Genomic DNA, 27,009 nt, shown 5'->3' with positions numbered 1-27,009 from the left:
AAATTATTTCTCATATTATTCAAAAATGTGTAAAATTGTAAAATAATTTAATAAAATTTAATTTAAACATACAATCAAGTCGTGGGAATCAACTAGTAATTATATGAAGGATTGGATTGTGGATTCAGTATCCATATCCAACCTTCACATTAATTTAGATTAATTTACATTTTGTTTTGAACAATTATCATAATTTTATTTAATAATTAATAACAGAAAATATATTAATATTTCCATATTTTTCTGGCAAAAAATATTGCTATAATTTATAAAAATAAAATTTAAGTAAATAATTATTGTTTAATAAAATTTAATTTGAAATTATTTTACATTAATTAATTAAGGCTTAATATATAATTTGGTATATAGTATCGTGTTATTTTTGATCCAATTAGGCATCTGTATTTGAAAAAGTTATATATTTTGGTACCTAAATATAACAAGTGTTAACCTTTTAGTATTTAATTGATTTAAATTTGATTTGATGAAAATACATAATTAGCTAATAATATTAGCAATTAACTTTCATCAAATCAACTCTAAAACCCAAATTAAATCACATCTATCGGATTGTATTTGTCAAATTAAACACAAAATTAAACAAATTCACATTTAACACTAAATTTATTCTATCAACAAAATCATGAAAAATCAAACTTAATAAATATTAAAAGTTAACACCATTAACTTTGAGTACGAAAATATATAACTTTTATCATACAAAGGTACTAGATTGGACCAAAAAATAAAACATATACTACATTAAAAAAAATGTCAAACTCGAATACCAAATAATGCATTCAACCAGTAACTAATTAAAATTTCATTCGAAAAATTGAAAACCTCAGTGTTAGTGGGGATTAAGGATGAGTTTGGATGGACGGTGCATTTACCTACAGTTAGTGTAAAAACAGTGGTGTTGGTGAGATTAGATAATGTAACGGTATTGTAATGTGAGACAAAAAATAAACTAAACACCACACTACATCTAGCCGTTTATCCAAACCCATCCTCAAATTATAACATACTCTTTTTATACTCAAATCTAAAGGAAACTACACGAGTACCAATCAAATTAAAACTATCGGGAAAAATAGTGAAAGAAAATACTTGATTAAATATTGTTTAAAGTATTAATAATTCTCAACAACATAAAATGATTAACGCTCCTGTTAACACCAATGTAATTCCCCTACTCCAATCTATAACTTGATTTTGACCCAACAAAGAAAGCATCAGATCACTCCATTAACATTTAGTAAATCAATTGAGCACTGTTTCAAACAGCAAGAAAAGAGAAAATAGTTAGTTTCGGGCAGCCTGAAAATAGCTTCCTCGGGCACCCTCAAGTTGAAATTCGACTTGGTTTTGAATGCTGTTAGACCCCATGGTTGGTGGCATTATCCCAATAAATGTTTTTCAATTCCTCAGCAAGCAAATGCTCCGACTCTTCCACTTGCAAATTACGTTTACCCCAACTGTACATTTCCATTGCCTGCATTCCTGCCAATTCATGAGCAACGTCCTTCATTGTTGGCCTTTCCTCCCCCTTCACTCTCACACATTGCCTGGCCAAAGTTGCCACTTCCTTAAGCTGCTCAAAGTTTGTATCATTAAGCAACCGAGGATCGACAATGTCATGCAATTGATCTTTTTTCATCAAGGAAACAAAGTACATAACCAAAATTTTCTGTTCTTCTGATCTTTCCAGACATATTGCCTTTCGTCCTGTTAATAACTCGATAAGAACAACCCTAAAGCTATAGACATCACTTTTTTCAGTCAACTGACCAGTATGCATGCATTCAGGATCCAAATAACCAAAAGTTCCTTGTACTATTGTAGTTATTTGTGCCTGGTCTGACGGGACTAATCTCGAAGCTCCAAAATCAGATACTTTTGCGGTGTAGTTTTCATCTAAGAGTATGTTTGCCAGCTTGATGTCTCGATGAATGATTGGAACAGAAGCTGCCGAGTGCAAATAACAAAGAGCTTCTGCAGTTTCTGTGGCTATTCTCAAACGAGTCTCCCATGGAAGAAAAGAAGAACCAGCAATATTGTGGATATGGTCAAAAAGTGAACCATGAGTCACATACTCGTAGACCAACAAAGGAACTGGTGTCTCCAAACAACATCCTAAGAGTTTGACGACATTCTTATGGTTGATTTGAGAGAGAAACATTATTTCATTAATGAATGGTTCAACTTGACTATGGTCTCCAATTTTTGATTTTTTAATGGCAACCATACGATTTTCGGGTAGTGTTCCTTTGTAAACTGTTCCCTGGGCTCCTTTTCCTAAAATTCTGCTTTCATGGTAATTGTTGGTGGCTTTTTCAAGTTCTTCAGCTGAAAATATTTTATCATTTTCAGAGCACCCTCGACTTTTTGAAAGTTGTTGCAACAAATCCCCACCATTTTGCTTGAAATATTTTCCCCTCATTTTCCCCTTTCTTTTCCTAAATAACAAAAATGACCATGCTATGCTCAGGAAGATAGCACCAAACCCAATGCTCATCCCTGTATTCAAATTCACATTTAAGAAGTACGTACAAATCCATTATAATTTATATAAGCATTTTTGGAGATCATGATATTGATTTTCAAAATATTCTATATTTAAAAGTTCTAATATTTATTACTTTAGAACTTATGATTTTATTCAAAAAATTATTAAAACCTATTTCTCTTTTAAAATATATTTAAAAACAAATTCTAGTTTTGGTCCGCTTAAATTTGGATTTAACCCATATATTGTGATTTGACATAATTTTATTCCTCTACATTTTAATGTCATTAATTAGTCCATATAATTAACATTCGAACTATTCCTATCAAATGTTGATGCGATTTTAAAAATACCAATTCCAACTCATCATGTTAATATGAATTATTTTATTGGAAGATGTGTTTTTAAGAAAAAATTGTGCTAGTTTTTTAACGAAATAACTAATCGTACTAACTATATAAACTAACTAATGACATTATAAAAATAGAAGATCAAATTCTACCAAATTAAAATTGTTACAACATAAAATATGAGAGTTGCTTAATATGGTGGTTCATACCATGGGGGTGCAAGAGTTGCTATGGTGAGGGTAATGCACACCGTGGAAAGTGTAAAGAGCAACTTGAAATGGTGGTTTTAGGGATCTTATGAGCTTTGGTAAAGCTTTAGTGGGCTTCCTAAAGCCTGCCCTCTTCTTGTGGTGAAGAGAGCTTTTATAGAAGAATGAGAGTTTTGGCATAGATCTCATTGGAAGGATGCCCTACTATATATAGGGTAGTTGTAGAAGCATGGGTGCTTTTTGGGGTGTGATAGGCAACTTGATGGTAATGTGTTGGAATGTGCATAATGATTACCCCCAAATAGAAGTTTATAAAGTGGGATTTTTCGAGACTATAATGTTAGGGTGGCGAGGTGTCATTCTTTTGGAGAAAGTGGAGGCTTCTGCCGTTAAAATACTGATTATGAGGCTTAATTGCATTCTACTTGAGATTTAGGTTCCATACGATCTTGGTGGATTTTTTTTGTTGTAAAACACCCTTTTTTTGAATTTTCTCCATGAGAGAGATCCATGAGGGAGGTCCATGGATATGTCTTTGAATATGTTTTTTCAATGAGCCCCTTTTGACTAGCTCTTCTTTTGGTTGTAGTCTTGCATGCTCGGTCAAACTATATATCGAGGATCCATATGAATAATGAATATGCTTGAGAAGAGTGGATTTGAGTAGATGATGTAGACATAATGAGGTCCTCTTCTAGAAGGGTACGCTTGAATAAATGAGATAGATATATTGTAAAAATAGAATGTCGATAATGGCAAGAAAGGAGAGAAAAAATAAAATACATAAATTTTACGTGGAAACCTTTTTGGGAAAAAACCACGGGCAGAGGAGAATAAAATTCATTATATCGAATTCGAATGATATAAGAGGAGAGACGACCACGTCTATTTATAGGTTTGTAAAACCATATTCTAATCAAATTCAAATAGAAAGTAATGTAGTTAGTCAAATCAACATCAAATAAAGGAAACATACTTCTATACAAATTTCACTTGTGTAGCTTGCGACCCCCGTACCCTCGGCCTTCACCCTTGTAGATCCCCCTATCTTGCCACTTGTATTTTATTTAACAAGAATTTGGATCACATATCTTTGACAATCTCCACCTTGACACGAATTCTTAACGAATAAGTTCATCGCAAACTCTCAACGAACAAGTTCTCCACCCCTTCCATGAAACCCCTTAAGGGTTTATCTTCAACAATGAACACCTAAGCAATGCTCAAACTTGGTTATCAGAAGTGACTTAGTTATTATATTTGCAGGATTATCATGAGTACTGATTTTGCTCACAATAATATCACCACGAGCAATAATATCATGAACAAAATGATACCGAACATTTATGTACTTTGTTCTCTCATGAAACATTTGATCTTTCGTAAGGAAGATGACACTTTGACTGTCACAAAATATTGTAATAATTTGAAGGTCTTCATTGATTTTACTAAAGAGCCCCTTTAACCAAATAACATATTTACAAGTCTTAGTAATCGCCATGTACTCAGCTTCAGTGGTAGACAAAGCGACAGTAGTTTGTAAAGTGGCTTTCCTACTAATTGCATATATAATAAACTCACTCGTTGGGAGATGAAGTAAGTAAATGATGAACTCACTCTTTCAATTTTTTGACATTCGAATAACGACTATCTCATCTCTTTCAAGCTCTTTCAATATCAAAAATCTTTTTGGCGTAATATGGGAGAGTTAGAGGAAAAAGATTGTAGATTATAGAGTGCTTTGCCTAACTACTCTCGCTTCATAGATTGTTGAGCCTCCTTTACAAGATGAAGATGATAAAGATTATGGTGTCACAACCTAGTTTTCTAGTTGTTTTCTATGTTTTCTCTGCAATTTATAAGCCTTACAATTTGCTATTAATAAAAGTGGATATTGAAGAGTTTCCCTAATTGTCTTTTGTGCTTCAATTGTTTTTGTATTCACTCGTGTAGTTTTATTATTGCAAGTTAACTTTAATTTAGTAATGTACCATATTTAATGTTATGGCTTGTTACCTCTTTACTTTGGCTTTGTTTACTTTTGAGGCTTGTGTTTGGTGAGCTGAATAGTTGCCTCTTGATGAATCGAGGCCTTAAGAGACCTCATCGAAAATGAATTTGAGGTTCTCAAAAGGTCATTAGTGTTGGGGAGCTATTTTGTTGGTTGTCGTCCTTTACTGAGTTAGGGCCATAAGAAGCCTCGCTCGATGGGGAAATAGAGCCTTAAGAGGCTTTACCGAAAACAAAATTAGATTCTCTAAAAGGCCATTGGTGTTGGGGAGCTATTTCATTCATAATCGCTTTTAGCGAGTAAGGGCCTTATAAAGCTTTGTTTAATGAGGCACTAGAGCCTTAAGAGGTTTCGCTGAAATGGCATTGAGGCCCTCAGAAGGCCTATGTTGGAGGTGGTAATAGGGCCTTAAGTGGGCTTGCTCAATAGGGCATTGAAGGCTTAAAACGCTTCACCAGGTGTGACATTAGGGCCGTTAAAAGGCCAATTGAGAGGTGAATAAAACAGGCACTCTTGCATTTTTCCAAAATCATGTTAGCATATTTTTCAAAATTCCTACCTATTTTTAAGTATCTAAGCATCTGATGAATCTAGAGATAATATTTCTTTACATGTCTAGTGTTTTACATTCTTGGTATGGGTTGATAATCCAGGATGCTAACTCATGCAGTTCATATTCTATCTTTTTGATGATCTAGTAAAGCCCCTCCCTGTTGGCAGCTAGTTTTCCCCTTTGAGAGGATGCTAGCTTATACATTGCGCATTAGTAAGTTGCCAACCTGAAATTATTAATTATTTACCTTAGCATTATAATACTAAGCCACTTGTTAGGATTTAACAATCAATCTTTCAATTGTAACTTCTTTAGCTTCTTGTAGAATATCTAAATTAGTGCTCAACACCTATTTGTTTGACTACTCTTGGAAAAATGAGTAGTTCTATTCATGATGACATTAAATTTTGCTAGTACGGTGACCTTTGAGCTGTAAACCATGTTGAACAATATTTCTTCTGTCCCTATATGTGGTGTTTCCATTATTTTTTTAATCAATCTTACAAGGGTTTTCTTATTAGTTGCCTCCGCTTATCTATTGGTTTAAGGTGGTTTAACAGAGTTGTGGGCGATTGCAATATGGAGGTTAGAAAAAAATCATACTTGCTTTGAAATTAGATTTTGTTGTCTATAATGATGAGCTTGGGGATCCCAGATCTATAAATTATTTGTTTCCACAATAAATTTATTTACTTGCTTTTCCATTATAGTTACAGTAGCGTTTACTTTGACCTACTTTGACCTATTTAGTAAAATACTATATGGAAAAAAATAACAATTTTTTGGGGGGCTGTAGTAATGGGTGATGACTCAAGGATGTCAACCCCTCAAGTCGCAAAGGGTTATGGATTAGAAATTACTTGGAGCAACTCTAAAAGAGTTTTGGGTACTCGAGCAAACCTTTAACGCACGTCACATATTTGAACTAGCTCACTTATTTCCTAAAAAGAAAGTGGGTCGATAGTACCATTACCATAAGTTTTTTTTATGCCAATGCCTTTTCCCCATGTGGTGTCCACAAATATCCTCTTGAATCTCATGAAGAATACTTCTTTAGGTTCCAAGCAACATAGTAGGGGTTATGCGAAACTCTTCTTCTAGAGGACAACTTGTATTAAGGTGTATTACCTGGTTCAAATTTTGGTTGCTTATTGAGGGTCTTTTGGGAAATTTTCGTGCTTTAAACATTCCTTGATGAATGTTATTTAGGTCAGTTCACCTATCGTGGCTAAGGTGTGGATATAGGTTTCACAAGTAGGGAATTCACTATACTACAGTAATATCTTTCCTTTATATTAAACTTCCTAGATATATTTTGCAAGTCCACGTGATAAAATTTTCTTAATAGGGTAGTAGTGATTCGATGGTATTTGCCTAAAGTTTGATAATGTACTCCATATTTTCCCTTTATTTGTTTCACCACCAGCTGAGAATCTATTATGATATGTATGTTATTTTATGCCTAACCATTGTGCTAACTCCATTCTTGTAAGTAAGGAATTTTATTTTACCATATTATCAGAGACAATAAACCCAAACATTAGCTTGTATTGTCATTCCTTCCCTTTGAGGTCTATTAACATGACCCATGCATTTTATCTTGTTTTCCCCTAACTCGTCAACAAATAATTCTCATTTCTCCCTGCAAGGTGCTATTGTGGTTTCGGTGTTTTTTCCTTCAGCATTATCTTTTTTATGTAGTGGTGATATCAATTCGGTTTAATTGGGTCTTTTAGATTTTTTGAACCATCCTTCATAATTTCGTTTGGCTCAATTTGGTTTTCAATTTTTCCATATTAATAATTTCTTTTTATTTTTTAGACTTATTTGGATAAAATGAGCTTTGTTTTATGGCTTTTGAATATTATTTGACAAAATTTTAAGGCTTTTTTCATCAATATTTCTAAAAAATAATAAATTTTCAAGAACTTTTAAATTATTTTCTCTATTTTAAATAAAAAATATTTACTTTTATATCATAATAATTAAAATTAGTTATATGTTAAAAAAAGCAAGTTTGATTCGATTTTGAGTAACTATGGTTTTTGAACTTGCATTTCATAAATCATCCAAATACCTCAGTTTAGGTCAATTTTCGTTTTGGTCAATTTTTTTTACTCAACCCTATTGTTAGATAGGTACTCTTCAGGGGTTTGAACGTCAACTATTGATTTTAAGGATGTAGTAGACTAAAAAGAGCACCCTGTCATTAAATAACCAACGCTTGGGCTTTGATGGCCTTAGGGGTTGAAATTCTAACCCAAACTCACTGAGTTCAATACTCCACTTTACTAACATTTTTGAGTTGTTTACCTTGTCTAGAATTTCTTTTAAAGGCTAGTCAAACATCATGCAAATTGGATACGCTTGAAAATACTGTCGCAGCTTTCGTACCACGAAAATGAGGCGCATATTATCTTCTATGCCCAAGTATAATTGAGCTCACCATTGTGCAGTAAAAGTCTAGCATAATATATTAGTATTTGGTGTGGCCTCTCATATTTAACTAGTACAATGGCCACAATTTCATCATATTTAGCAAGATATATTCGCAAACAACCATCGAGTAAAGGAAAAGCTAATAATCGCGACGACAAAATACCTATATATATATCCTCAAAGGCCTTTTGGCTAGTGTTGTTCAATTCATATCTAGTCATTATTTTCAATGCCTTATAACGAAAGACATTTTCCTACCAACTTTGAAACAAACTTGTTGAGAGTGGCCAACCTTCATGTTAACCTTTGAATATCCTTGGTGTTCTTAGGAGGGTGTAAGTCCTATATAGCCCTAATTTTTTAGGGTTGGCTTCTATTCCCCTTTGTGAAACCATAAATACTAGGATTTTTTTCATCCCAGCTGTGAAGGTACATTGGTGGGATTCAATCTCATGTTATGCCTCTTAAGAATGGTAAATACTTTTTCCAAGTCCATTACTTGTTGTTCTATGCTTGTGCTTTTCATTGGTATGTCATCTATAAAAACCTCAATAGATTTTTTATATATATTTTTCAAATATTCATTTTATAAGGTGTTCATATGTGGCTTTGACATTCTTCAACCTAAAGGGCAAGAATTTAAGGTAGCCTCTATTAAGGTCAGTGAAATCCATGCATAATCGCCACTTTCCTTTAGATTTCTTGACCGTAACCACATTGGAGAGCTATTTTGGTTATGCTACTTTTTTTGATAAAGTCAATTTGTGTAAGAACCCATTTCTCCCTATCTCGACGACGGATACGGGTTAGGGGTGTTACATTTAGCTAGCAGTTTCTAGATTTCTTATTTGATCGCTATTATTTTATCCAAGGCAAACCGTCGTCGCTTTTGATGCATAGATTTGGCGTCAAAGACGACTTTCAATGAGTGTTTTGTTACTCAAGGATCCACCCTTGATGTATCTATTATTATCTAGACAAACATGTTTGTGTGCCTTCTTAGCATCTTCTTAAGTAATGCTTTTGCTTTTTTGTTATAACAACGAGAATTTGGGTAGTCTGATCCCCTTTTCTTAGTTACAAAGGTATATTTTCGACTACTCTGATCGCTTTTACATTAAACTAGCTAACTTCCACTCTCATATCTAGGCTTTCTAATTTTATCATTTCCCTATTGATCGTATATAACTAACACCTTACATGTCTCTCAAGCTGGATATCGACTATTATTCTTTGACTTTTATGTTTATTAAGGTTGAACCATTCACAACAACGCATTGTGGTTTTCTCATGCTATTCATTGATCGACCGACACCATTTTGGTCCTTCATGGGATGGAAAAATTTATCTTTATACAAAAGGTCACTATTGTCACCTCAAACTTCTTTATTAGCGATCACCTAAAAATGAGATTGAATGTCAAAGGTTGATCAACCACTATAAATTTCATTTTCCTTGTAACTTCTCATTTTTCTACCCTTAAGTTCACTAGGAGCATTTTCACCCCTTTTACGTTAATAGGTTGCTTCGTAAACCCATAAATGGGTCTGGCTTTTATCAATTACCGCTCATCTAACCTAATATGTTGAAAGGCGTCTTGATACATTACATTCATCGCACTAACACTATCAATCAAGATTTTTTTAATCTTGTGAATAGTGATGGTGGATGTTATCACTAAGGGATCGTTTCCATCGTCATCATCACCACCACCACCAAATCTTGTTCATCAGCCTCATCAAAATTCACTCTTCATCGATTTCCCTCTTTTAATTTCCTTGATGGGTGGGATCTTAACCAATATAATACTTCACATATAAGCTTTTCTAGCAAATTCGATGTAGCCCATTCCTTTGTTGCTTCTACTATCATGTCTAAGGTTTCCTTTGTTGGTTCTCTTTCAATCATCTATCTATACTTTAGCCTCTTTTCTTCTTTTCTTTTCTTCTCTTCACTTCTTCCCCTTTTCTTAGGGTGTCTTTCAAAAAATTGATCCAATTGTGCATTCCCTACAACTCATTCTATGGCATCCATCAAATCTACTCACTCATCCATGATGTTTCCTACTTCTTCATGATATCTGCTTCTTTCTTTTGACTACCATTAGGTAGGCAAGGGCTTTATGGGTGTTAGAGATCCCAACACCTCTTCCCTACCAACCTAGTTTAATATGTGTGCTCAAGATGCATTTAAAAGTGTGTATCCTTGAAATCGGTTGTATAGAAGCCCATTTCTCTTCCTAAGATCATAATTTCTTCCTAGTGATTGTTTCTTAATTTGGGAGTGCCCAGAGAATGGTTGTTTCCTCATGTCGACCCTTAAGTGAGGGTTTTTTTTCATTTGTCTTCGATATAGATCCTTTTGAGATGTTTTCATTCTATTTTTTTATCATTTCTTGGTTTTTTTTATCTTGATTGGGTTTATAGGAGCATGACTAGATGCATTTAACTCCTTAGAGTTGAGGTAGTGATACGAATTTTTGTAAAAGGAATATGATTTATCAAGCTAGTGCTCCATCAATGCATATTTTAGGCGTTCATGCATTACCCAGTTGTTGAGGCTTGGATTGCCTAATCATTTGTTAGGCTTTTAATTCCTTAGTAATCGTCTTGAATTGTTAGATATACTCCCAAAATCTTTCTCATTCTTTTTACTTAGTGTTAAAGGGTGTTGTTGGGTTTTACGTGGCAATAATATTAGCAAGGTGATAGCCTTCAAATTTGCGAGCTAACTCATCAAAAATTATTGATTGACTTATTTATGGCAAATAACTTACACTTCAGGACATTTGAAGCTCTCATAATCCTCATATAATTATTATATTGTTATAAATGATCTCAAGAGTCCTCTAGCACATAATAAGTCTCTTTTGGAAACTTAAAATAGTTTGGAATCAGCTCTATTGCTACTCACGCAATCAACGAGTTATGAGCATACTGTGAGAAGGCTGTTGCTCTAGGCTTTACCAACTCCTTCAATAAATCCATCGCTCTCTTAAAGTTTTGGTTTTTTTTTCAAGTGCAGAGTTGGACGGTATTGTGTCCACTTATTCCAAGCCACACCATAAACCTCCCATCCCCATTCTCATAGGATGATTTCTTCACTTTGTAGTTGATGAAGCCGTCTTCTTGTGTCTTGGTGTTACATGTATTGTTTGTGGGTGTTCTCGCTACGCCTTAAGCTTGTGAGTGACTCATGTGTTTTGTTGTATAGTTTCTTGTTATTGGTTAAAATTTTCCAACAACAGTTTGAATTATTCTTGAAGTTGTGCATAATGTTGTGCAATTGCTTCCAACAAGATTCGATTGGCTAGGTTATTTTAGATAATACTGAGGTGGTCACTCCTATCAATGCTCCTAATTTTTATCTCGGTCATAGCCATGCTTGCAATACCACTCTTACTCAGGCTAGTTGTAATATTGATCATGGTAATGCTTTCTCATGTTCACAATCCACCTTATTGACTCGTTCTTCTAGGATGTTTTTAACTAGTTGAGTTATGACATTTTGGGGGGTATTTTGTTGCGGTTCACATCGTAGGGATGCAGAAAGTTGTTCTAATGAGTGTTGTTCACACCAAGAGGTGCGACGAGTTGCTAATCTTGAGGGATGGTCGCTTTTCAAAGGTTATATGAGTAAAGTTTGTTGTATGTGTATATTGCCTCCCTCTCTTCTTAGAGTAGAGTGGCGTTTATAAATAGTTCCAAGCTTAAGGTGACTACACCTTCATGATGATATTTGTGTTTGGATAGATCGTAGGCCTAGTTTATGATGTAGATTGGATTTGACCTTATAGCATATATAGTAGATCGAGTGAGAGTGTCTTATGATTGGTGAACCTGGAAAGTTGAGATTATTAAATAAAACAAAGTATAATATAAGTTGTGACAGTACTTTTAGTGATGTTTCAACACTGCTCATTAGACTATTTATGTTGAGGTGACAATTTAAAATTGTCTGTCTAGGAGTATAACAAAAACATAAGATCTAAAACTCAAATTTCAAAAAGTTATATTAATATTCATAATTAAAAAATATATTATTATTTCAACATTAATGCTGGTGGAGTAAACCCAAATTATTAAAAGTTTGTGGCAAACTTTCTTAGTTGACATTTAGTCACCACTAAGAAAGTAACACAAGAGAAAAAATATGTATAATAAGTTATTCATTTATATATTTTGTATTTGTACATAATAAAAATAGCTTAGCGGCGATTTTTTGCAACATCCTGATTTTGGGTCTAGTCGGAACATTGGTTTCGGGACCACAAATACGATGAGGAAAAAAATTATTTTATTATATTTTTATGGTATACGATTTCACAAAATGATTTCGTGAAAATTTCGTTCGAAAATTTCGACGTTTGGGCACTCAATTTACTCAAAAGGACTAAATTATAAAAAAGTGCAAAAGTTGAGTTCTACATGTTAGAGGTGTCCAATTGTTATGAAATTTTAAATTGGAGGTCCTTATATGGTAATTAGACCATTGGTTAATTTGGTAGACAAAAATGGACATGGTTAGGCATGTTTCCAAAGTTTTTCATTAAGGGCATTTTGGTCATATAGTTATTAAAATGAATTAAAAACAAAATTAAAAGCCAGTTTTTGTCCATCTTCAACCCCAAGGCCGAATTTCACAAGGGGAAACCATGGCTAGGTTTTTCAAGCTTCCAAGCTAGATTATAAGTCTGTTCTAGCCCCGTTTTTAATGTTCTTTACGTTTTTAGAATCCCGGTAGTTTAATTTAGCTTATTCTAGCAATAATTTAACCTAGGATTCATATTTGAAAAAATACCCATAGGTGAAATATGTTTATTTTGATGTTTTATGGTAGAATATGAAGCTAGAAATTATGTTAAACAACTTTTGGTAGTCGATTTTAAGTGAAAACGAGTATACTAACATAATCGGTAAAAATACTTAATGTTCATAAGTTTTAGAGTAAGAATTTGATGTTGTCATAGAAGGAAACAATGTTCATCATGTTAAGAATTTGATGTTGTCATAGAAGGAAACAATGTTCATCATGTTATTAAACATAAGAATAAGAGATGAAGTTTAATTTTCGAGCTTTGGGGAAAAAGTGTAATTATGTAAAAGTTTAGGGGCAAAATTGTAATTTTGTAAAAGTTAGATTCAAGGACTGTTTTGATGAATGTGGGTATTAAATAAGCTAAATTTGCAATTATAGATCACGAAAAACGAAATTCAGAACTAGACCGGGGAAAGAAAAAGATTGAGGACTAAAGTGTTAATTGGATCACATTTTTGTACTGAGGTAAATTTACGGTAAATAAATGTAATCCTTTGATAATTGTTATTAATGCTATTATTTTTTAGAAATTATGTATTTATTTCATGAAAATATCTAATGTTGACTTAAGTATGAGGTGACAGAGAATCAGTGATAAAAGCCCCGTTGAAACATTGGGAATGTATTGGATACAAATGTTATGACATTAAGGGAATGCGATCCCATGTAAGACCATGTCTGGGACATGGCATTGGCATCATTGAGATTATGAGAGGTCCTAGGTAAGACCATGCCTGGGACATGGCGTTGGCACCGGGATGAGAGGTCCAATGTAAGACCATGTCTGGGACATGGCGTTGGCACTAAGATGAGAGGTCCCCTGTAAGACCATGTCTGGGACATAGCATGGGCACCGATATGAGAACTCCCATGTAAGACCATATCTGAGATATGACATTGGCAGTACAACAAACATCCCATGTAAGACCATGTCTGGGATATGGCTTTGGCATGTTATTATCAGAATAGAGACCCAAGTATCCTTATTATTCCAATGTGGCTCAACGGGCTAGTAAACAAATTATGTTCCATGAAAGTTCAAGTAAAAGCATAAATAGAAAATTCAGGTGAGTTATAAGAGTTAAGAACATATTATGTTATCAATTGAGAACCAACATTTCAGCAAGAGAAGAGTAAGTTATAATAATGAGTTATCTAAGTACACAAGTGAACGAGTAAGAGATTAAGTAAAGAGGAAATTAGAGATCATGACACTTGAGTATATTTATTTGTGTTAAATGTTGTTATTTATTTTCCTGTAAACTTACTAAGCTTTATGCTTACTTCTTTTATAGTATTGCAAAGCTAATTCGGGGATCTTAAAGACATCGGAGAACACTCACACTATCAACAACAACAACTCGGTATTTTATGATGATCAATGTTTGAGCTATAACATGTATAGGGACTTAGTCATTTTGAATGTAGGTCCTTATGATATTTCTCAATGATGATGTGTAAATATGTGATAATTTTTAGCTATTAAATTGGCTAAGTAAGAATATGTTTGGCATTATGAATGCCTAGGTGATAGTTTATACCTAGAAATTATGAAAGGGTAAAAATTTGCAATGAAACAGTTTTGGGATAGCAGCAGTGACGTGAATTTGAAAAATAACCAAGGATAGTATAAAATGAATTAGAGAGTGAATGATATCTATAATTAAATCTTATCGAGTCTATTTTCATAGAAAAATAACTGTGTGGTAAAGGAATTTTATATTCTGAGATATTTAAATTTTAGTGATATAGGGTCAGAATGGATTCTATAGTCCCTGTACGACTTTAGAAAATCATTAAAACTTGTAAAAAATATTTATGAGTTCTAATTTATATATCTAGATTTCTTATTGAGTATATTTTTGTAGAAACAAGTGAGAACACTATATAAAGTCTGTACAATGAGATAATTGAATTTTAGTGACGATAGGTCAGGACAGTCGATTAGTGAAATAGGGGAGAATTTAACTAATAAAATGTACTAATTGGATGAACGAAAATTTTTGAAAAATTTATGGTAAAAATATATATGAGTCTAGTTTCAAGAAAAATTTATGGATTTAAATTTTGAGTTTTGTAGCTCGAGTTATAATTAATTAAGTAACCGCTGCGCAGGTGGATAGCCTTATTATGAACAGTGAAATAACTTTTAAAAGTAAATTTTTATGCCCCGAACTTTTATGTTAAGTCAAGTAACGCCTCATGCTCGACTCTGGAAACAGTCTCGGGTAAGGGGGGTTACATTTGTTGGTATCAGAGTAGGTTTAGCCGATTTTCGAAATATTCAGTATGAATAAAAGTCTAGCTATACATGTCATACTTGTATTTTGATAGTGTGACGACTCCTAACGATTTTAAAATGTTTTTCTTTTATAGTTATGGATCCCGAAAGAGCTGGTACAGAAGATGTAGAAAGTAATGTCCCCGCTCCCGCAGAAGGGACGGTGCCACCAGATGGTAGTGAAAGGCCCGTTACAGTTAGTCAGGGAGGAAGGGCTCAAAAAGCCTTCTTCCAAGCTATGAATAATGGTTTGCCGAGTTCGTTAGTACGAATCTGGCTGTTAGACCTCCACCCCCTCATGATTCACAGATTCCCCATGTAGCTTCTCCAGCCGCAGGTATAGTTATCAGGGAAAGGCCACCAGTTGATAAGATCAGAAAATAAGGGGCTGAAGAGTTTCGGGCTACTAAAAATGATGATGCAGAGAGAGTAGGATTTTGGCTCGAGAATACTATTAGAGTCTTTGATGAGTTATCCTGTACACTTGAGGAATGAATGAAGTGTTGTTTCATTTCTCAGAGATTCAGCCTATCATTGGTGGAAGACTCTTGTATCAGTTGTACCGAGTGAGAGAGTTACTTGGGATTTCTTTCAGAAGGAGTTCCGTAAAAAGTATATCAGTCAGAGGTTTACTGACCAAAAAAGAAAAGAATTCTTTGAGTTAAAGTAGGGTAAGATGACTGTTATTGAGTATGAACGTGAATTTTTTAGACTCTATGAACGTGAATTTTTTAGACTCTACAAGTGTGCTCGAGAGTGTGTATCTACAGAAGCTATTATGTGTAAAAGATTTGAGGATGGGCTCAATGATGATATCCGACTATCAATTGGTGTTCTAAAGATAAAACAGTTTGTTAATCTAGTTAAGAGAGCCTGTAAGGCAGAGGAGTTGTTAAAAGAAAAAGAAAAGGGCAAAGCTGAAATTGAAGTTCAAGACTTAAAGAAAAGGCAGATGAGTCAGATAGTTCTCTTGCCATGATTTTTGTTATGTCTGCTCAGAAATATTTGAGAAAAATGTATGAATCTTATCTTGCTTTTGTATTGAATACTAAAGATCCAGAGTTGAAAATTGAATCAGTGCTAGTAGTTTGAGAGTTTTCCGATGTGTTTCCGGAAGAATTGCCAGGTTTGCCTCCTATTAGAGAAGTTGAATTTGGTATTGAGTTGATTCTAGGTACAACTCCTATTTCTATTGCTCCTTATAGAATGGCCCCGTTGGAATTGAAAGAATTGAAAGCTCAGTTGTAGGAATTAACTGATAAAGCTTTTGTAAGGCCTAGTTGTTCTCCGTGGGGTGCACCGGTGCTTTTTGTGAAAAAGAAAGACGGTTCGATGAGGTTGTGTATATATTATCGGAAGCTTAACAAAGTAACAATAAAGAATAAATATTCACTGCCTAGAATTGATGATCTGTTTGACCAGTTGAAAGGAGCTACTGTGTTTTCCAAGATAGACTTGAGATCCGGTTATTATCAGTTGAGAGTTAAAGAGTCAGATGTTTCGAAGACTGCTTTCCGAACTAGGTATGGTCATTATGAGTTTCTTGTGATGCCATTTGGATTGACTAATGCTCCTGCTGTTTTTATGGACTTAATGAATCGAATTTTCAGACCTTACTTAGATAAATTTGTAGTTGTGTTCATTGATGATATTCTGATTTATTCTCGTGATGAGATTGAACATGCTGAGCATTTAAGAACCGTTTTATAGATTTTTAGAGATAATAAGCTTTATGCCAAGTTTAGTAAAAGTGAGTTATGGCTTCGAGAAGTTGGATTCCTTGGACACATTGTCTCAGGCGATGGTATTAAAGTTGATCTGAGTAAAATTTCAGCAATTGTTAATTGGAAGCCTCCTAGAAATGTATCAGAGGTTAGAAGTTTTCTTGGATTAGCTGGTTATTACCGATGATTTGTAAAGGGATTTTCCATGATAACTACCCCTTTAACAAGGTTGTTGCAGAAAGATGTCAAGTTTGAATGGATAGAAAAGTGTCAGCAGAGTTTTAACAAGTTAAAGGCATTGTTGACTGAAGCTTCTGTTTTAGTACAGCCAGAACCGGGTAAAGAATTTGTGATTTACAGTGATGCATCCTTGAACGGATTGGGTTGTGTACTTATGCAGGAAGATAAAGTAATCGCATATACTTCCAGACAGTTAAAGCCACATGAGAAAAACTATTTGACGCACGACTTAGAGCTAGCTGCCATTGTATTTGCGTTGAAGATTTGGAGACATCAGTTGTACGGTGAGGAGTGTCGAATATTCACTAACCATAAAAGTTTGAAATACTTGATGACTCAGAAAGATTTGAACTTCAGGCAAAGAAGATGGCTAAAGTTGATTAAAGATTATGAACTAGTGATCGATTATCACCCGGGTAAGGAAAATGTTGTTGCTGATGCCTTGAGTAGAAAGTCTTTATTTACATTGAGAGCTTTGAATACTAGTTTGGCTTTATCAGATGACGGTTCTATTTTAGCTAAGTTGAGAGCTAAACCGATGTTTCTTGAAGAAATCTGTAAAGCTCAAAAAATGATAGTGAGTTACAAGCTAAAAGAGCTCAGAGTGAGACAAGTGTAGAGTCTGATTTTCAGATCGTTTCTGATGGTTGTTTGATGTTCAGAAATTGGATATGTGTACCGAAGAATGATGAGCTTGTTCGTAAGATTTTACAAGAAGCACATAGCAGTTCTTTGTCTATTCATCCAGGTAGTATAAAGATGTATAATGATTTGAAGAGAAAATGTACTGGTGGGTAGGAATGAAAAAAGGTATTTCAGGTTTATTGCAGCCTGTGTTAGTTCCTGAGTGGAATTGGGACCGAGTTACCATGGATTTTGTAACAGGGTTGTTGTTGACACCGAGAAAGAAATATGCAATATGGGTTGATCTAGTCAAAGAAACAAAAGAGAAAGTAAAAGTCATTAGGGATTGCTTGAAAGCAACTTCGGATAGACATAAATCTTATGTAGATTTGAAAAGAAAAGAGATTGACTTTCAGGTTGGTGACATGGTATTTTTGAATGTATCCCCATGGAAGAAAATTTTCAGATTTGGCAAGAAAGGCAAACTAAGTCCACGTTTCATTGGACCGTTCGAGGTGACTGAAAAAAATTGGGTCCTTAGCATATCGGTTAGCTTTGCCAACTGAGTTAGAGAAGATTCATAATATATTTCATGTATCTATGTTACGTCGTTACCGTTCGAATCAATCACATGTGATCTCACCGACAGAGGTTAAGATTCAACCAGACATGACTTTGTTGAAGAATCGGTAAAGATTCTTGATCGAGAGATTAAGCAACTAAGGAACAAGAGTATTGCATTTGTGAAGGTGTTATGGAATAGACATGGGGTTGATGAGGCTACATGGGAGCCCAAAGAGGCTATGTGAAAACAGTACCCAAATCTCTTCACAAGTAAGATTTTCGGGGACGAAAATCCCTAAAGGAGGGGAGAAATGTAACATCCTGATTTTGGGTCTAGTTAGAGCAGTGGTTTTGGGACCACAAATCCGATGAGGGAAAAAATTATTTTATTATATTTTTATGGTCTATGATTTCACAAAATAGTTTCGTGAAAATTTCGTTCGAAAATTTCGACGTTTGGGCACTTAATTTTGTCAAAAGAACTAAATTGTAAAAAGTGCAAAAGTTGAGTTCTACATGTTAGAGGTGTCCAATTGTTATGAAATTTTAAATTGGAGGTCCTTATATGGTAATTAGACCATTGGTTAATTTGGTAGACAAAAATGGACATGGTTAGGCATGTTTCCAAAGTTTTTCATTAAGGGCATTTTGGTAATTTAGTTATTAAAATGAATTAAAAACAAAATTAAAAGTCAATTTTTGTCCATCTTCAACCCCATGGCCGAATTTCACAAGGGGAAACCATGGCTAGGGTTTTTCAAGCTTCCAAGCTCGATTGTAAGTATGTTCTAGCCCCGTTTTTAATGTTCTTTACATTTTTGGAATCCCGGTAGCTTAATTTACCTTACTCTAGCAATAATTTAACCTAGGGTTCATATTTGGAAAAATACCCATAGGTGAAATATGTTACTTTTAATGTTTTATGGTAGAATATGAAGCTAGAAATTATGTTAAACAACTTTTGCTAGTCGATTTAAAGTGAAAACGAGTATATTGACATAATCGGCAAAAATACCTAATGTTCATAAGTGTTAGAGTAAGAATTTGATGTTTTCATAGAAGGAAAAACTGTTCAACATGTTATAAAACATAAGAATAAGAGATGAAGTTTAATTTCCGAGCTTTGGGAAAAAAGTGTAATTATGTAAAAGTTTAGGGGAAAATCGTAATTTTTCAAAGTTAGAGTCGAGGACTATTTTGATGAATGTGGGTATTAAATAAGCTAAATTTGCAATTATAGATCACGAAGAACAAAATACGGAGCTAGACCACGGAAAGAAAAAGATTGAGGACTAAAGTGTTAGATTTGATCACAATTTTGTACTGAGGTAAGTTTACGGTAAATAAATGCAATATTTTGATAATTATTATTAATGCTATTATTTTTCAGAAATTATGTATTTATTTCATGAAAATATCTAATGTTGACTTAAGTATGAGGTGACAGAGAATCAGTGATAAAAGCCCCGTTGAAACATTGGGAATGTATTAGATACAAATGTCATGACATTAAGGGAATGAGATCCCATGTAAGACCATGTTTGGGACATGGCATGGGCATCATTGAGATTATGAGAGGTCCTAGGTAAGACCATGTCTGGGACATGGCGTTGGCACCGGGATGAGAGGTCCCATGTAAGACCATGTCTGGGACATGGCGTTGGCACCGAGATGAGAGGTCCCCCGTAAGACCATGTCTGGGACATAGCATGGGCACCGATATGAGAACTCCCATGTAAGACCATATCTGAGATATGACATTGGCAGTACAACAAACATCCCATGTAAGACCATGTCTGGGATATGGCTTTGGCATGTTATTATTAGAAAAGAGACCCAAGTATCCTTATTATTCCAATGTGGCTCAACGGGCTAGTAAACAAATTATGTTCCATGAAAGTTCAGGTAAAAGCATAAATAGAAAATTCAAGTGAGTTATAAGAGTAAGAACATATTACGTTATCAATTGAGAACCAACATTTCAGCAAGAGAAGAGTAAGTTATAATAATGAGTTATCTAAGTAAACAAGTGAACGAGTAAGAGATTAAGTAAAGAGGAAATTAGAGATCATGACACTTGAGTATATTTATTTGTGTTAAATGTTGTTATTTATTTTCCTGTAAACTTACTAAGCTTTATGCTTACTTCCTTTATTTTCCTTCTTTTATAGTATTGCAAAGCTAATTCGGGGATCTTAAAGACATCGGAGAACGCTCACACTATCAACAACAACAACAACTCGGTATTTTATGATGATCAATGTTTGAGCTATGGCATGTATAGGGACTTAGTCATTTTGAATGTAGGTCCTTATGATATTGCTAAAGGATGATGTGTAAATATGTGATAATTTTTAGCTATTAAATTGGCTAAGTAAGAATATGTTTGGCATTATGAATGCCTAGGTGATAGTTTATACCTAGAAATTATGAAAGAGTAAAAATTTGCAATGAAATAGTTTTGGGACAGCAGTAGTGACGTGACTTTGAAAAATTACCAAGGATAGTATAAAATGAATTAGTGAGTGAATGATATATATAATTAAATCTTATCGAGTCTATTTTCAGAGAAAAATAACTTTGTGGGTAAAGGAATTTTATATTCTGAGATATTTGAATTTTAGTGAGACAGGGTTAGAATGAATTCTGAAGTCCCCTATTCTGACTTTAGAAAATCATTAAACCTTGTACAAAAATATTTATGAGTTGTAATTTATATGTATAGATTAATTATTAAGTCTATTTTCTGTAGAAACAAGTGATAATACTATATGAAGTCTTTACAATGAGATAATTGAATTTTAGTGACGATAGGTCAGGACAGTCGATCAGTGAAACAGGGGAAAATTTAACTAATAAACTATACTAATTGACTGAACTAAAAATTCTGAAAAAATTATGGTAAGAAGATATATGAGTCTAGTTTCAGAGAAAATTTACGGATCTAAATTTTGAGTTTCTTATCTCAAGTTATAATTAATTTAGTAACTGTTGCGCAGGTGGACAACCTTATTATGAACAGTGAAATAACTTTTAAAAGTAAATTTTTATGCCCCGAACTTTTAAGTTAAGTCAAGTAACGCCTCATGCTCGACTCCGGCAACGGTCTCAGGTAAGGGGTGTTACATTTTTAGCAATTAAAACTTTTTTAGCATTTAGAAGAAAAAACTATTGGTTTTTTTTTTGACAAAAATGGGCCGAAAGCCATTACTTCAATTAAAGGGAATAAAAAATTATGCAATTATGGATATCGCTTGGATATCGGAAAAAACTATTATTATTGCTAGATTTATGATATTTTAATAAAAATAGGTAATAAATATATTTATTAAAAATTTATATAAAAATTAATTAATATTTAGATTAAAATGATAAAGTTAAAAGTTTATGATGCAATCTGAAAGATAATTTAGCAACCTTTGGTATCGGGTTAACTCGTAATTTTAATATAGTAAAACACTTATTATTATTAAGTACTAACCAATGGCAGTCTGAGTAATGTGCAGTTTCCAATTGTGATGGTTGACTATAGGACTGCAACCAGATCCATCCCGACGACCATCACCTTTGTATCCCTTCGGACACGAACAATAGAAACCTCCGAACGTATTGTGACATGTCGAGCTGCAGGGCCTTAAAGTTTCACACTCATCTATATCTGATAGATTCGAAAGAAAGTTCATGTTTGATGGCCATGCGATGGAAACAAAGGTTTTAAGAGAAAAGGGATTCATTATCTTGGCAACCATTGGAGAGGTATGGGTTCCCCTGGAAACCATCGCCACACTTGCATAAATATCCATTACCATTTTCGGGTTCACGACAGATAGTGTTCTCTTTGCAAGCGTAAGTTTCAGGATCCTTTCTGGCTTCACTGCAACTCTGATCCCCGATGGTCCAATCAAGAATCATGGGAAGTTTCCAATCCTCACCAGAATTGTTAAGATGTGAAGCAGAGAATTCATATTCTCCTTCCTCCACGACAAATGCATGGCTACAAGGATTGAAGCTTAATACGCGAGCATGGTTGTAGTAACTTGCGAGGCTGATTTCATAGTCCCTCACCCCTCTGGGAATACTTGCCTAGCAGCAGCCGATACCCGAGCAAGATCCATTAATCACATCACTGATCTCATCACATAACGATAGACAGCCAGTTGCATAATCCTGCCCGATTGAACCTGTGATGAAAGCGTAGGTGTCGCAACCGATGACGGTTAACTTGTTTTTGGTGCTTGATATGTTGTATAGACCAGACCTGAGCCAGGTACTGAAACGAAAACTGCTACCTGATGAATTGTAACAGTCTGAGCCTACCCAATTAAGGATACGTAACTCACCAGCATCCAGATCGATGTGGAGGACATCGATGGTACTATTCTGTAACAACGCTTTTGGGGGCTCCACACTTTCGTCACATTTGATGAAAAATTGTGTGTCCATGAAGCAACCATCTTCGGTGCCAAATGGGTATGGGACGCTAAGGTTGCGACATTGGCTTTGGCAGCGGGCTTTCACTTGAGCTGCTTCCATTGTTGCTGTTGTTGTTGCAGTCAATATTATCACAAGGACGATGATCTTCAGGAACCTTCCACTTGAAGTTGAACCCATGTTGATTTTCATCCAATGAAAATAAGAATAAGATGGGGTTTTAGGAGTTAGACTCAATCGTATGTTAGTGGATTTTCTACTCGAAATTGCAGACAGTTGAAACCGAAGTAACCCACAACAAGGTTTAGTCAAATTGTCAAAGGAAACAAAGACACTTCTCCAGGCCATCGTTATAATCACAGAAATTCTCCTATATTAAATTCATGTTTGTTTTGTCCGAAAACTTGGAAAGACTCGTCCAACTTTAATCTCTTGTGGAATTTTCCACCAAATTTTTTTATCAAAACCATTCAAATTAAACCAAATATTCAGTTACGGTGCACTTATATAAATATAATGCCAATACCTATACTTTGATAAAATTTAGATTTAGTCCCTATATTTAAAAATTAAAAATTAAATCCTTACTTTTCTATTTAAAATCCTAATATAGTCATTAACATTGAGTCTTTTTCATCAAAATTTGCTAACTTGACTTGTTTATTAGGTTGATCTCACATGGTGTGACATTTGATTTCTGAAAAATAAACATATTTAATTGAAAATTTTTGACACGATGTTTATGATCGTACTATGATTTTTAAATTTAAAATTAAAAGAATTTAGCTTTTAACTTTTAAAGTATTAAGAATAAATCTCAAATTCTATAAAAGCTCGGAGACTAACAACATTTTGACCTTAATGATATTTTCAAACTCGATGATGTGAAATAAAATTATATATATATGACAAAAATATTTTTAAATAATAAAAAACATATAAAAATTAAGTTCTTGTGAATTTACTAACGTTCCAAGACTTTCTTCCATAAAATAAAAATTCTCATTGTAACATATTTATTTATTTATCAAAGTTCAAATTTGATTTTTATTCATGTGTTGCAGGATATAAGATTTCTCCTCCTTTTATTTCTAGGCGTTAGAGATGTGATCCAAATTCATCATAAAATAAATTACATGTAGTAAACTACAAGTGTGCAAGAGAAGTTTGAATAGAACTATACTTCCTCTTTTAATGTTAATTTGAACAAGGTGTTTTAATTTTATTTTGACTAGGAGATCCTATAAATAGACATAGTCTACTCCTCTTATAATCATTCGAGTTCGACATAATGAATTATCTTCTCTTTTGCTAATTGTGTTTTTTACAATACATTGTCATTCTATTTTTCAAACCAGGTATGGATTTATTTTATTTTGATGAAAGCTACACATTTGGTCGATAATAAGAGCAACACATGAACACAATTCAATCAAATAAATTACAAGGGATGAGTATATGAATAAATGCATTTCTTATAAACAATCAACATTTGGATACAATCCTTTAATAAAATAATCATTTCGAATGGAATTTATCAACAGCAATAAAAAAACTAGAATTTGGAGTTAATGATCAGCGGCCACCGTGAAGTGGTGGTGAGAATATTTGGTCTCTCAGGTTATCAAAACCAGAAGTTGTGGTAGTGGCAGTGACATTACAAGAATTACTGCCAAACTCAATATATGAAGAAGGTAGAGGTAGCAAGTGCTCGGTTTCTTCAATACCCAAATCAACTTTAATCCAAGAATGCTTTTCCACAGCTCTCAAGCCTTCTAATTCCATGGCTACATCCTTCATGCTAGGCCTTTCCTCACCTCTAACCCTTAAACACCTTTTTGCTACCTCAGCCGTTTTGTTCATCTGTTGACTGCTTCCCTCATCCATGATACCATCATCAAGAATTTCAACCAACCGCTCTTCTTTCGTTGAAGAAATGAAGTATATAGCAAGGTTTCACTCCTTTTCAGGTCTATCGAAAGCCAGAGCTTGCTTGCCAGTTAGTAGTTCAGCAAGAACAACCCCGAAGCTATAGACATCACTTTTCTTCGTTAGCTGACTGCTGTGGAAGTATTCAGGGTCCAAATATCCTAATGTCCCTTGTACCAATATGGTTAACTGCGTTTGATCCAGTGGAACCAACCTTGATGCACCAAAATCCGACACTTTGGTTGTGTAACTGTTGTCTAGCAATATGTTGGAAGTCTTGACATCCCTATGAATTATCAGCATAGACGTTGTCGAGTGCAAGTAAGCTAGCGCTCCGGCAGTCTCTGCAGTAACTTTCAGACGCATTTCCCATGCTAGTGATGATGCAGATAGTTTATCATGTAGATGGTCTGCCAGAGTTCCATTTGTAATGAATTCATAGACGAGTAAAGGCACCTCTGTCTCTAAACAACACCCTAATAGCTTAACCACATTCCTATGGTTAATTTGTGAAAGCATTAGCACCTCATTGATGAATTGTTCCATTTGGCTTTGGTCACAAACTTTTGATTTCTTAATAGCTACTACTTTATTGTCAGGCAATATTCCTTTGTAGACTGTTCCATAGCCACCTTGGCCAATGACTCTACTTTTATGGTAATTGTTGGTGGCTTTCTTTAGCTCCTCTGTAGTATAGATTTTGGCTGTTTCGATTGATCCATTAGAGAGTTTTTGCTGTAACATAAGACCACCATTTTGCTGAAAGAATTTCTCCTTCAGTTTGATAAGCTTTCTTTTCTGAACTCCCCAATATATCCAACAGCCTGCTATAATTATCAGTAACAGACTCATGCTGACACCTACATAGAACTTATCTGGTTTAAAAATAGTCCTAAACTTTCTTATTGATCCTAACAAAATAAATGAAGTATTATTTTATGGATTAAAGAATATAAAGGATGAATCAATGGAATACTTACTCAATGGAATTATCAATCTCCTTTGATCACCTTGATTGATTATTCGACGACAACCGGTCCCATTTACCATTCCATCCCCTTCAAACCCTTCTGGACATCAGCAAAAAACACCTTCTGGAAAGTTGTTACATTTCCCACTGCAGGGATTTGAAGCTTTGCACTCATCAATATTTGGGAGAAAATAGAGCCAATCACAATTCCAATCCATATAATATGCATATAGCATAAGATTTCTTTTTACACTTTTGGTTAATGAATAAACTTATAAGAAAAGTAACATAGTACTACCATATGTAGGAAGGTACCTTGACAGCCATCAACAAGATAAGCGTTTCCTTGAAAACCTGTCTTGCACCTGCAGCAGTACCCCGGTCCATTATTTGAATCCAAGCATTCGCTGTTCGCTGCCTCGCATGCATAGGTAGTTAAATCCTTTTGAGCTTCTTGGCACGTTATATTTCCTACAGTCCAATCAAGCACCATAGGCATGTCTTGTTTGTTCTGCATATCTATGAGATCTGCAATGGAGAAGTTATAAAACTATTCTTCAACCAAAAAAGCAAAGTTGCAGGGGTTGAAGCTGTTCACAGTGGAATGATTGTTCAAGCCACTAACAGCTGCACCGAAATTCCGCATTTCTATTGGTATCATAGTCTGGCAACAGCCGATTCCTGCGCAAGACCCGTTAGTCACACTCTCCATTTGATCACAAAGTGAAAGACATCCTGTTGTGAAGTTCTGTCCTCGGGTTCCCATAATGGCGGCGAATGAATCACAACCAACAGCCGTGAACCTGTTACAGGTCGAAATAGGGAATTTCTCCGAAACAAGACTAGAAGTTGTTTCCTCGACCAGCATGCCCGATGCATCATAACACTGGTGAGCTACGGAGGACGATACTCACAATTCACCATCTAAAGAAATGTTGAGGACTGGGGCAGGTGTATTGCCTGGTCCTAAAAATGGTCTGGGAGGGCTGAAAGTGGTGTTACAAGTAATGAGAAATGAGTCATCAAGGGAACATCCCTCGCTTATTCCAAAAGGATAAGTATCAGTATAACACATGCCTGACACATGCTTAAACTTTGACCATTTCATATGGTTGTTTAAACTCACTATATCTGTATTGTTAGCTTAATTTTAGGTAGTTTAAACTTTGACCTCATCTCCTAAAGAATAGGGATTAGCTCGTGTATAGCTTGTATAAATTCTTCTGTACCTTTGATCATTGAATATAGAAAACTAATTCCACAATTCTTTGCTTCTTTATGGTAATCAGAGCTTCCAAATCTTAACCGATCCAAATCCAGTTTTTTTTTCCTCTAATCTCGTCCCCTCCAATGGCCC

At 34.4% G+C, this 27,009-nt stretch overlaps 2 pseudogenes; both read right to left on the bottom strand.

The window, feature by feature from the left end:
- Nucleotides 1-1,305: 1,305 nt before the first annotated feature.
- LOC105781909 (wall-associated receptor kinase 2-like) lies at nucleotides 1,306-23,101 on the bottom strand (annotated as a pseudogene).
- A 1,227-nt stretch (nucleotides 23,102-24,328) lies between these two features.
- Nucleotides 24,329-26,662, bottom strand: LOC105781112 (putative wall-associated receptor kinase-like 16; annotated as a pseudogene).
- Between the last annotated feature and the right edge of the window lie 347 nt (nucleotides 26,663-27,009).

This window comes from Gossypium raimondii, chromosome 2 (assembly GCF_025698545.1).
Source record: "Gossypium raimondii isolate GPD5lz chromosome 2, ASM2569854v1, whole genome shotgun sequence".
In the NCBI taxonomy this organism is placed as follows: domain Eukaryota; kingdom Viridiplantae; phylum Streptophyta; class Magnoliopsida; order Malvales; family Malvaceae; genus Gossypium; species Gossypium raimondii.
This window is presented reverse-complemented; position numbering and strand designations above follow the sequence as displayed.